The 14,374-nt window shown below is 33.8% G+C and overlaps 1 long non-coding RNA gene across 1 annotated transcript; it reads left to right on the top strand.

Annotated features, from left to right (window-relative positions):
* Positions 1–6,780: 6,780 nt before the first annotated feature.
* LOC135154526 (uncharacterized) lies at positions 6,781–11,298 on the top strand. Its single transcript, XR_010293874.1, has 2 exons — positions 6,781–6,885; positions 8,927–11,298. It is a non-coding gene; the product is annotated as an uncharacterized LOC135154526 (long non-coding RNA).
* The last annotated feature ends 3,076 nt before the right edge of the window (positions 11,299–14,374 follow it).

Here is a 14,374-nt window from a genome sequence, read left to right as displayed (position 1 = left end):
TGTATCGTGGAGATTATGCAAGTTCGTTGCCCACCTTATTCTAAAGACATTGTCACTTTGGGGTCGTAGCACCCATAATTCTATACGAGAAAATACAATGAGATGAGTAGGCTTTCTTCTCATTGGACAGAAGTTATTGTTTGATAACAGATCTACAGGTAAGTTCATTGCACATTATAATCTTTAGGTGGTAACGCCCAGAATTGTATTTCAGACACAAGAGATAGATTGACCTTCTTTTTATATTTGAACAAACAATATTGTATCGTGGAGATTATGCAAGTTCATTGCCCACCTTATTCTAAAGACATTGTCACTTTGGGGTCATAGCACCCATAATTCCATACGAGAAAATATAATGAGATGAGTAGGCTTTCTTCTCATTGGACAGAAGTCATTGTTTGATAACAGATCTACAAGTAAGTTCATTGTACATCATATTCTTTAGGTGATAACGCCTAGTGTTGTATATTAGACACAACAAATAGATAAACTTAATTTTAACATTGAACAAACGATATTGTATCGTGAAGACACTCGTGAAGACACTCGAAAGCAGGTGAAACTTAGCGCTTTATAAAGATGAAGAAAAGTACTTTAAACAGCAAGATAATCAGCTGTCTAACCTTAACCCTAACAATCCCAGGGGACCTTAATGGCTCCATCAAAAATTTCTATGATAAATACATAAACATGACAGGGCCACGCCATATCGTTCAAGACTATTTTGGGGATGCATGCATGGGTATGCGGTTATGATATTACACAACAAGTGCATGTCAGACCTCAAATTGCCCCTTGATTTCATGTTTAAAGCCAATGTGAATTCTTGCAAAAATTTGAATCTGTATCATTATTTGTCCTTTTTGTTAATGATTGGAAAATATTGCCAATAATTCTATCAAAATTTCCATAAAAAAGCAATAAAAATTAGTTTTTCTTTTTTACGATATTAGCTTCCAATCCGAACCCTCTTCGCATGTGATATATTTTGGTCGCTTGAAAACACACGTATTACCATAAGTGTGTTTTCTATGGGAAAAGTTGAGAAAACAAAATCACTGACCATACTTTATTATTTTTAGAATTTAGTAAGACTTTGAAAATGTGTTTTTGACCATTTTTCATCCTCTTTCTATTCAATTTCCCTTTGGAAGGATGTTGTAAAGATTTGAGCGTATGAAATTATTTTCTGACGCGTACGATGCGCACGTTCGATAATACAAGGCCGGTCAGTAAAACAATCACTCACAATATATAAGAAAATTTAAAAAGAAAAAAAAAATTAAAAACATTTTATACTGATTTTTTTCCTAACATGATGCATTTGATCGGAATTCCTCAATTAAAAAGGTAAGCAGTTCATAGGCTTTATTTATATATTTAAACCCAAATTTGTATTTCTCGCATTAAAATTGGCATAGTTGATTCAAATGAAATAAAGCATATTCTGTACATAATGAAATTAAGCTCTGAATTAAGCTCTCTGTCAATTTCTTTCATTATACAAATTCTTCTCCCCCCCCCCCCTCTAGATTGACAAGACTCAAACTACCCTGGAACTACATGTATATGTACATGTTAGATGAATAAATGTGATATAACATTTCAACTTCCATGTTCAGTGTTTTTTTGGCATTCAAAAATTATGATTTAGTAATTTTTGGGGGAATATGATTTTTTCTGCTGGAAATTCAGTATCAAAAGTTGTATTTATCTCTTACTTACTCCAAAAATGTATTTAAAACATCAAGAGCTTAAATCATACAGTGTATAATTTAATTGATTTACAGAAAATTATTCAGTCGTCGGAGAAAAAAACGTTTTAAAACGATTTAAAACGTTTTAAAACAATAAAAAACGTTTAATTTGTTTGTTTGTTTTAAAAAAAAAAAACGTTCTTTATTACAACCCTGCATCCAGATAACAAAACCAACAAAATAACAAAATTAACCAACGAAACGCCACCCAAGTCCTAGAGCTGGAAATGCAATTTCACTCACTCACGATCATGTGACGCCACGTAATGTCACTGTGTTTCTGAGTTTTGTACAAGCACAATACAAACCCACGTACTCTCCCAACAGCAGAACTTATATTTTTGCCCTGGAGCGTGGTTATTTCTAAAAGACTTTACTTTATTCAGAAGAAAAATATGGAATCAATGTCATGCAATGGATAATTATTGGTGTTATTAATGATTAGCTGCGTTAATAACAATGGGGAACCAATGGAAGTTTAGAATAGATAAACAAAATGTTTACATTATACATGTCGGAAGAAGGGTTATAGTGTCGACTGTCGAGTGAAGTGATGTTTAAACTGCGAACATATTGTTCTTTTCATCGAGCATGACTGCATAAACTAGAAAAGACAGGCTTCATACATGTACTCTGATATATTAAAAACAACACTCACGATAAGCAAATTAATTAGTACATGTATAATTTATACATACACACACAGACACACGCACACACACACACACACACACACACATATATATATATATATATATATAAAGAGAGAGAGAGAGAATTGTGTAGATGCCGATGATTGTACAAAGTGCTCAATGCTTTATATAGCAGAGCATATAATCATACCTGTTGAAAGGTCTGCTACCGGCGGTTTCACGCCCGAACTTGAGGCGATCTTTAGGCAGACTGACGTTATTGGCTATTCTGTGTGGTGTCGCGGGTCAATGCAACTGTAGCTAACCTTTATAGTGTTATTGTTGAATATTTGGTTCTATTTGTGTCCCTTGGAGAAGTGCCTCATTATTAACTTTAGGAATCTTCCTCCTACGTTAGTTTTTACCTCGGAATTGTACCAAATTCAACAACAACAACAACACTGAAATGAAATTAACCAAATGACAAAGGAATATTTACTCCATCCATACATGCTATAAATTTTCTCTGAATCCCGTATTTTCTTTAAAAATCCTTCATTTAAAAAGTGAAAAAAAAAATTCTGACTGGCACTGTATACACACACACACATCCTAAGAAATATATATACATATATATTCATGAAAGGGAGACTTTACGTATTTTGTATATAAATTATTATAGAGGTATAACTCATTCATCAAAATGCGAGGGCCAACGCTAACTAATAGGTTTGGCCAATCAGAGCGGAAAAGGGATATTTTGAGAACATTATTGAATCCACGAATTTAATACGTACTTGAAAATCAACTAATGCGAGCGTGCAGCGCGAACAGAAAATGTTGATAATCAGACCATAACACGGGTATTTCACAAAGCACCTTTTAAAATCCAAAAAAATAAAAAAATAAAGAAAACTCGATGTTCGAGCTGAAATATGTATTGTATATTGACTCCAAACCTAGACATTTTAAGCTTCATAACAGCCTTTTAAGCAAGATCTCATCGAACATGCAATGCGAGCGCGAGCGAAAATTTATATATTAAAATGAATTATTTTTATTGTTCCATTGTCCAAGTCTTCCCATCACCACTTTTATTCACTTGACTTCCTCTTCCTTCTTCTCTCTTTCCCACCCTTTCCCTTTCCGCCAATGTACTATCCTGCAGTGATTAACAGAATGACATTTTTTTTTTTAACTCTTAACTCTTGGTGATGAGTGATATGACATTTTTCCTAGTGAATCAATATCGGACAGTGTATAGATAAATATTGGCATGTGATATCTAACAGGGTATGTTTTAATGCTAGTTATCCGTCAAGTATGATGAAGATCAAACATGTTTTCATTTACCTTTTTTTCTCGACCGTGCTTAAACAATATTTCAAGAACAAGGTCGAATATGACAGAAAAAAATTATATTTCAGTTATGAACTTCGTTTTCCGAATAAATAAAATTCAAAGCCAGAAAAAAATGACTTAAAATCATAATGTAGTAGCTCCATTTTCCATTGTTCTTAGTCATTGCTCTATTTATTTGTACATTGTGAACGCTAAGATGGGCTTCAAATTTATTTTATTAATGAACATTATATATATATATTTATATATATATGTATATATATATATATATATATATATATATATATATATATATATATAAAATATTCCTTGTCATCTCTTGCGACCGTGAGACGGATCGTAAACTCAAAGAAGAGGAGCTGATCTCGGGACCTTCGCCCCCCACGGAATTAATGTGTCTTTCCGCACCTTCCCAATGACTGAAACCAATTTAATTTTTCTTTCTTACCAATGAATCTATAGACTCTTTTGTCGTTTTAACTCTACGTCTTAGTAGTTGCCTGGACTTTACTCATTACGTCACAATATCTTCTAACAATGCACCTGTCGCGTTTTGTTGTTGCGCATTGTATTTATCATGTTTATTGCGCGTTGGTATCATCACCAAATGATGCATCCTGTTTTGGATAATAAAATCACCACAGAAGAAGGTCTGTGACCGAAAATCTGGAAGATTATGTCTCATCACGGTGTTTCTATTAAGTCTTCTATTGTTTCTTCATTACGACGCCGACGCAGAACTCTTTGATTTACATATATAAATAAATAAATATATATATATATACATATATATATATATATATATATATATGTATATCATGTATATATATACAGTGCGTCCCACAAAAAAAAAACGAAACCGAGATTTATCGATGATTTATCATAACTAAATCACAAATACAATAGACAAATGACCTACCATTGTAAAGCTTAGAATCTCCTCCTTCATCTGAAATTGCTTAGATTATTTCTCATTCACACATGAGTTAGCAAAATACAATTTGAAGTCAAAAAGTCATTTGGCGGGCTGTATCTAGGTTTCAAAAAGAAAAACCACATTTTCAAAAAGTTCAATATTTGCTCTTTAATTTGATACATGAATTACAGAAAATTGTCAAGAAATAACAAAGTTCTGGTTATTTGAAATAAGGCTTGAATTTCAATAATTTCATAAAATGAATAGGTGCTACAGGCTAGCGCTCAAACTCACTTGACATTCCATTTTGTTGACGATCAGCCATGCATCAAAGTCTTTTGTTAACCATGCGATAGCTTTTGTGCGAAACCGGTGAAAACACGTTTATTTAATGAAATTATGGAATACAAGCATTGTTTCGAGGGAACATAACTTTTTTACTTATCGACCATTTTTGTGATTAAGGTATCAAATAAAAGAGCAGATATTGAACATTTAAGGAATGTGATTTTCTTTTTGAAATTCAGATACCCCCGCCAAATGAGTTTTTGGTATACTTTCTTCAAATTGTTTTTGCTCACTCATGCGTGAATGAGGAATAATCTAAGTAATATCAGATGAAAGAGGATATTTTATGCTTTACATTGGTAGGCCATTTGTCTATTGTTTTTGTGATTAAGTTATGATAAATCATCGCTTAATCTCGGTTTCGTTTTTTTTCTGGGACGCACTGTATAATGCGTTCCACGAAAAAAAACGAAACCGAGAGTTATCTATGAATTATCATAAGTTAATCACAAATACAATAGACAATGACCTTTCATTGTCAAACTTAAAATGTCCTCTTCCATCGGAAATTACTACGCTCATTTCTCATTCACGCATGAGTAAGCCAACACAATTTCAAGAGGAGATACAAAAAATCACGTGGCGGGCTTTATCTGGGTTTTAAAAAGAAAACCACATTTTTTATTAGTTCAATAACTGCTTTATGATTTGATAACTCAATTACGGAAAATGGTCTGGAAATAAAATAAGTTCTGGTTATTTGAAATAAGGCTTGAATATCATTAGTTTCATAAAATGAGGATGTTTCACGGGCTAGCTTTCTGACTCACTTGACACGTTTTTTTTAACGATCATTCAAGCATTATTACCTTGTGGGAAACCGGTGAAAACGCATTTATTTAATTAAATTATGGAAATAAAGCATTTTTCGAGGAAACATAACTTGTTTACTTCTTGCCCATTTTCTGTGATTAAAGGAGAATGAAACCTTTGGAACAAGATAGCTTGTGTGAAAACAGAAAAATCTAAGAAACAGATCAACGAAAGGTTGAGAAAAATTGGACAAATAATGAGAAAGTTATGAGCATTTGAATATTGCAATAACTAATGCTATGGACATCTTCACATTGGCAATGCGACAAAAATGTGTGATGTCACTTGTGAACAACTGTCCCCATTACTTTCATTGGTATACATTTCACTTGAACTGCTTCTTTCTATAGGAGGGCAAGTAATACATATTTTCAAAGAATACATCATCGACAAAGAATTTGTATAACCATAAGAAAACGCAGAAAAGAGACATTTTGGGGGTATTTTATAGTCCATCAAAGGGAAAGTTGTTCACATGTGACATCACACATCCTTGTCGCATTGCCAATGGAAATATCTCTATGGCATTAGTGATTGCAATATTCAAATGCTCATAACTTCCTCATTATTTGTCCGATTTTTCTCAAACTTTCTTTGTTCTTATTCTTTGATTTTGTTGTTTCGGGACAAACCTACTTGTTCCAAAGATTTCATTCCCCTTCAAGGTAGAGCAGGATTCAGATACACCCCATCAAATGAATTTTTTGTATTGTTACTTCAATTTGTTTTGCTCACTCATGCATGAATGAGGAATAATCTAAGTAATTTAGAAGAAATAGGAGATGCCAAGCTTTAAATTGGTAGGTCATTTGTCTATTGTATTTATAATTAAGTTATGATCATCCATTAATCTCGTTTTTTTTTTCGTTTCGGGGGGAGGGGAGGGGAGACTTGCAGCATATAGCCCCTTAACTACGGTATGTAATGCTGGCCATCTTCTCTTCTTTTTAGCCCTTTCTTACGAAAAGTCAACGAGCGAACCCGTAATGGCGCCGTCCACATCCACAAGTGTACCACCGCAAGATGACTGTCTAGTTCACGGATGTCAAAAAAGGTGAGTTCAAAATAAAATGTTAGGATGATTTTTTTTTTACTTCTTCCTCTCCTTCTCCCTTTCGTGTTTCACTCACCTTTTGATTGCTTTAAAACAGCACAAATTTTGTATCGTGAAAGAAAACACTTTTTGTGAACTTTAAGTAAGGATGTTCATAATTTGCAATTTGAATGAGGAAACAAACGCATAATATCAATAATAAAAATAATAGCAACAATAGTGATACCAATACTAATTATTTGTTCTTGTGATACATATTGCCTTGCTTAAACAGATACTCTAAGCTGAAAAATAATCTGATTTTGACAGACAAAGAAAAATCTGACTAACAAAACACTGTAGATTTGTTTGATGAGGTCTTATAAGGAATACAAAAAGTTATGACATTCAAAGATTTGCATTATTGCGATGAAACAGTTCTATTGCAGAGGTAACGACCAATTAGCGAGCGTATTGCTTCCATCAATGAACCCTGTATGACTCTGTGTCACAGAAGCGAGCGGACCCGGCCCATGACGTCACGCCATCGATGGTGCGTATTGGCGCCTCGGCCTCATCTTTAGGCTCATGAATAATTCATACATTCTCGTTTTCACTAGGTTCCAAAAGGCCTCGCGACTAAAGTTGCTCGCCGTCCAGCTCACTCCGGGTTTCCCTCCGTTGGCTGCTAGTCTCGTCTCCGAGTAATATAACCAAGTCATGAGGCCTTGAGGTCAAAAGTCTATATGCGTGCAACTCAAGCCATATTGAGCGTTTCTCACTTGCGCGCCTAGCTGGGCTGCCTGCTACCGAGCCAGCTACCTAGTTCCCAGCATATCCAGAATGTCAGTTGAATATTTACAAAGTTATGATTTTGTTTTAATTTGATGTGATGAAGAATGATGAAAGACAAGGATTATAATATGCAATGAATTATTCTCTGAACAAGGTAAATGTATTCACACTCAGAAATATCAATAGTACCATTCTTCATTGGGCCGTTTGCCACTGGGAGAAGGATACTATTAATGCTCTTCCGATTTGAACAGTTTAGACAGACATTCGAGCGTCGTTGTATATCTCTGTGTCATTTAACGTCTCTATGATCTTCAAAGAGACTTTTGATACAATACAGCATTCACATTGCAAAGGAAGATCCTGCCGGATATCCATTTACCTGGGTTTAAGCAAATTGTGAATCTATATTAGTCGTGGTGACTGAAAGGGTTTCATGCACCCTTTTGATATTTTTCTTCTTAACTACACTTTCGTAGTCATTGTGTCTGGTGAATGAATTCTGATGTTCCTAAAATCAAATATCATCCCATTGGTATCGTTTGGCGGCCATCTTGGATTCTGACGAAATTTGAATTTTCAGACATTGATTTCGACACAAAATTAGTGACATAGGAAGGAGAAAATTGGCATATGGCTGGGATTTTAAGTAGACAACTGTATTCTGAGATTTTTTCCGAAAGATTGAAAATTTGTGAAACACATGATTTTGCACTTATCTAAGAACAATTGAACAAATTGCGTTAAAACGTTCCATAAAACTTTATTCATGTAGGGACCTGCGTACTCTTACTCCGAAGACGCAATTCATGAATATTTACATTTGGGGTCCAGAGCTGCTTTGAGAAAAAATAATTTCGCATCCCCGGGTGGCGAACCATGCTCAGCAGTTGTATGCGAAAGCACAACTTGCGAAATGGTTAGGAACTAGACATGTCGCTGTTACCATACATGTAGCATTATCAAGAATTTTGCATACGAATGGCAGATCTAATGTTTCCGGTGTTGTGGATGCTTAAACTTTGGAGTAAGTCATGAATAGGAACTCAATTACCATAAGATGCGTGCAATGCTAAGTTTATCCCATTTGGGGGCTTTTTATGGTGTTAGCAGTCACTCAGACCATGGTATAACTTAAGTCGGACTTCTCAATATTGGCTACTAGCATGACAACTACAACACAAGATGAATAAATTATTATTATTGGTTTAGTCGGGAATATCTTAATAATTTCTTCATGCATCAATTTCTTCAACAAATCTTACAGGAAAATCACCGACGATTTGCTAAATAGGTTAGCAAGAGACATCCCAAACGGCAACTACTACGATTTATGCGGAAAACTTGAATATGGCTATGACCAGGCCAAGAACACATTAGATAAGAACAAGAATGACTGCGCAAAAGCAACAAGGGAATGTCTCGCTGGATGGACTAATAAAGCAACCAGGAGTTTGGCTGATTTACACAGAGTCTTAATTTTAGCTGGATTGGGTGGTAAGATTAACCACACCCTAAAGGTTTAAAAGGTCTCAGTGCCATAAATACGTGTCTGCATTGGCAGAATATACTTGGGTTAATATTAATTACAGTTTTAAATCTGGGTCAGGCAAAGATGCTTACTGCTTACAATTAATCCTGTTCAATGTTATGGGCATGAATCCAGGAGTGTCGGTTCCTATACTGCATTAAGCCTTCACTGTACATTGCCCTCGCGCCATTTTTATTTTCCATGTAAATGAGAAGTCTATACATATATCGAATCAGTATGTTGATAAACTGATAAACAAACGATTAAATTGCACGTATTTGTAAAAGTCGAAAAACTTCACAGCGTTACATTTTCTATCAATTTCTATTTACAAAATAATAATGTGACTTATAAAGTGCCAAATCCACTATGTAGAGTGCTTAAGGCGCATAAAGAGCTAAGAGTTAAATACAAGTTTTTAGAAGATTTGTTAAAGTTTCGACAGAGGTACATTTGTTATGTCTTTAGAAAGGCTATTCCACAAAGTGGGACATGCAAACGATTTTGAAAGTTTGAGAATAACAAGAAGCTAGAAGTGGATAAATCAATTCTGATATGGTGAGAAAGCTGATGAGTTGATGCACTTTTGAAATTAAGTCGCTTTCAAGAACATCCATTCTGGACAGTGCTACGATCAGAGGTAGCAAGGCAAGATATTGATTGGCTTGGCACGTTTATACTGTTTTGCTTTAATCCCCACCAATAGAACCAATACTCATGTTTACTTTACCAAATTGATAAAGATATACTTGGTTAAATCATGACCACTGCCAACTGAAAAGTGTGAATAATGGTAATGTCATTTCTTGCGAAAAAAAACAATGTCATCACGAATATCCACATACAAAAATAACACTAATTATGTTTTGGTTCGTTTCTCTCAAGTAGACAGTTTTACCACCATTTGTAGGAGTGATGAAGTTGATTCCCGAAAATGTGTGTGTGATGAGATTAGTCATTACAGAAATGAACTTTTGACAAGTTTTTGACCCTGCTTTACTTGAAAAGACATATTTTCTGCAGACATAATTTATTTCCTTTTTATTCAATAAAATTGATTGGATAATATTGTTTGGATGATGTTTGAATCAATGCATTTCAGCGACATGTAATGGATTTTTCGTGAGCTACCTGCAATTACTGAATATTTTTTTACATTGCAATTTCCATATGGACACCAGAACTACTTCTGCGCATGCATTTGGTAGATTTTACAATACACAATTCCGGTTTGTTTATTGCAGACCGGGGGTGGTCATGATAAGATCAAAGCTATGAATAATGTGTGGAATGTGATTACGATTTTTTAACAGAGTAAGATTAATTATTTCATTATGTCACCGAACAGAATCAATCTTTTGCAGGGTTAAAGAGGACTAAATAAATAATAAGGTTCAGAATAATAAAGCTAATCTATTGGTGAATACTAGTCCGACCGGTAAAAGTGGCCAATACAAACCATATCAATCTTTGTATATTCTAAGCAATAAGTTCTTCACTTTTGCCCAATTTTTCGACCAGATACATATTTACCAAAACATCAGTCTGTAAGAGTAAATCGCAATCACACACGTACCATCAGTAGTCACTGTCATTTTCTAACAAACAATTTGGTGAACGAGCGTTTTATACTGTTTTTTTTTCTGTAGTGAAATTTTGTAGCCTAAATTTATAAGATTTTTCTTTCGAATGTTAAGATTACTCCGATTATATCAATTCGATCTTATTTTTCAAAAACATCATACACGTGGGGATCATATCTGTGCCCTTTCTTTGTATTAAACGCTAAAGTTTGACCAACGCATAACGATAATTTTAACTTGTCTAGCTTTGAATGCCAATGACGCAAATACATCAAGTGTTTGGTTTGATATGTTCATTACTTGGTAAAAATTGTCAAAGCAATTATTTGGTGTTTCGAACACATTTTGTGGATTTCAAAAGTTGTAATAACATTTTGTTAAGAGCTTGAATTCATAGTTTGGCCTATTTGCTTTTTCTCTTTGTTTGTTTTTCTTTTCATTTTAAGGATTACAGTGTATTATCAAATATAACATTTGTTTCTAATATTGGTTGACGCACGTATTGTGAATTGAAATGTAAACGCAGTTTTCATTTGCTTTTTGTTTGTTATTATTTCACTCTTGTAGTAATAAAGTTATATTTCCTAGAAAAAATATCAAAGTTTGTTAAGATCTGAAGATGCAGCGACGCTGATTTTGTTTATGATATAGCTATGAATTAGAATAAAACAAAACAACATAATTGAACCTAAAGCTAAATCATCTCCGAGTATGGGAATCGATTGCTAATTCTATTACTTATCAAAATTGTCAATTTTATTTGACCAGCTGCGTTTACTTTACTGGAATAAAAAGTAAAATAAAATCAGATGGTAACTGTAGTAATTGCAATACTGGACCAGTAATTTTTTTTTTATTTTCCTGTGTGTTTGAAATTTAACTGCCAAAAAATAATATAATAAGAATATGCAAAAGAAAAAATAACCTGTGTTTACATTGACCTTTTTAAATAGTGGTCTGAAATAAAGAATATACACACGTTTTATGTTTGCGATATTAACAAGGACATACTTTTCCTTTTAACAAAGAAATTATTTGTTATGATAGCAATATATTACAGTAGAAAGAAACGTTATTTTTATCAAAACTGGATTAAAGAGGGGTTATAAAGTGAGACAAATTATAGAAGGTGGGAATTGGAAAGACTTTTCATTTATTAGCAACTATTCTAACCGCAAACAATTGCTTACTTCTTTCGAATTGTCAAAACTAAAAAAAGCAGTCCCATACCGTTGGCCTGTTGGAGCCGGAGAACAATGGATTCAGTCCACTGAATATATTGTTCTCTGGTTCTCGACGGTTGAAAGCGGGCCGAGGATTTGTGACTTGTAGTGTAAGTAGCATATTTTATGTATTTATAATATTTTTTCGTAAAATATTGTTTTGCGATATGATATTAATTTTGTTGATGTAAAAACTTGTATATTTTAATATTTTTATAGACAATAAAGCACCTCACTTTAACAGGAACGCCCACTAAATTTTTCGCAAACGTCGGCCGATCGACCTGTCAATCATTGTGACGTCATCGAAGGAAGGCTTTCTCAGCTGTGCAGCCGGACCCCAAGTTATTGTACATGTTTCTCGTGTAGTTGGTGTTTCGACCAAGCTCATCCTAAACATATTTTTTTTAGATTTTTACGAGGTTTTGATCATGGCTGCAGCATCGTCATCGATCATCAAGATACATATCATTTACTTTGAATCCACACGTGCAACCACAATAGGCACTTCACGCTCCAAACGTCAACATCACTCAGCAGCTTCCTTTCCTGACGTCATAATGGTCAAGTGATATACGAAACCAAATCGGGCTGAATTTTTGTGGGCGGGGCGAATTTGACTCAATTTTCAATATAAAATTGCCTTTGAACCTGATGTGGGATGTTTTTCGGGTGAAATTTTGATGGAATCGTAATTAGTAACCACTAAGCTAACAAATAAATCAGCATCTTTGCTGTATTTCATGGGACCTTTAACAAATATATATTTTGTGTCTTGCATACTGTATATGTTTGTGTCTTGAATATATTTCGTGCCTTGCATATATTTTGGTGTCTTGCATATATTTTTTGTTTACATATATTCTGTGTAGTGCATCGATTTTGTTTCTTGATTATATATCTGAAGTCTTACATATATTTTGTCTTTCATATATAAACTCCTCAAAAAAGTTTGGAAATCCGACTTTGTTCGATAATCCCTCCTCGGTTTTAGTGATTATTTATGTGTAATTGATACTAATAAATAGATCATTATTTTTTCTTTAAAATGACACCCTACATGATAATTATGATTATTGTTCACATGGAGTGCAGTGCCTTGAAATGTGGGGCAAGTCAAAATTCAAAAGTTGCAAAATGACACAATATTGAAAGTCACTGTTCTTTTTTCCGTGGTTTGTTTTGTTTTTATGCACCTCAACATCAACATTAACATGGAATCAAACACACCTCTGCACAAACAAACACATAACAAACAAACAAACATGCATGGGTTTTTCAAACCACGACTCAAACTATGTTATCTCACACAAGTGACACAACCATCACCACATAAACCACGACAAAACATAAAAAATGAAGAAGCAGGGGCTTGCTTGATTTAAATGGATTTTCATATCTATTAACACAGACAAAAGAATCGTGTTCTGTATTGACCCTTCATTAGTATTTCTGCTCGTTTTGCAGCTTTTCAACTCAGACCTCATCCAACACTTTTGAATCCTGCTCTTTTCGTGATGGCATAATCCTAACAAGCATGGTATCATTTTAAAGATAATTTAATTATCCCTTGAATGATATAAAATATGCATTGTGTAAACTGGGGAGTTGTGATGAATTAATGGCCAAACTCAGATTTCCAAACTTTTTTTAGGTTTTGTTCTTGTCTTGCAAATGTTTCGTGCTAAACATCTATGTTTATTTGTTTATTTATTGGTTTTATTATTTCTTACTGCAGGGTAGGCCTGTTCAGTTATGCAAAACTGCTTTCCAAAGGCGCCCTGCAGTTTAACAAATAATTCAACATCATAGCAAATCAATATATGAAGAGTTTAGTTGCAAAAGGGCTAAGGTCCACTTTGGACCATTCTGAGAAAAACCATGTTTTTTATTCTCAATTACTGCAATATTCTTATGAGAAACTACATTGTCATGATGTACTACCCTATCATGTGAACATAAAATTGGGTATAAAAGAAATCTACCTGTCTTCAATTTTTTTCTATAAATTATTTAAAAAAATATCATTGTGGACCTAAGCCCTTTTGCAAGTAAACTGAAATGAATCCAATCTATTTTGATTAAAAAAGTGATTTTTCTTTGCCACCTTTTTTCACGTTTTCATGTAAATTTCAAATTTTCTTTATTTTCATCAAAGCGACTAAAAATTTAGAGGTTTTGAGACAGAAAATAATAAAATTTATGAACAATGGACCTAACCCCTTTTGACAAATGAGCTCTTCAGAAGAGTTTATTTGCAAAAGGGGTTAGGTCCACTCCAACAAAATAATTTTTTTTTTTCTCCTATATTGCATATTGTTATGCGAAACTAGATTTTCAAGATTCCCTACCATGACAACATAAAATTGGGTATAAAA

The sequence above is a fragment of the Lytechinus pictus genome, chromosome 6 (assembly GCF_037042905.1).
Source record: "Lytechinus pictus isolate F3 Inbred chromosome 6, Lp3.0, whole genome shotgun sequence".
Lineage (NCBI taxonomy): Eukaryota > Metazoa > Echinodermata > Echinoidea > Temnopleuroida > Toxopneustidae > Lytechinus > Lytechinus pictus.
This window is presented reverse-complemented; position numbering and strand designations above follow the sequence as displayed.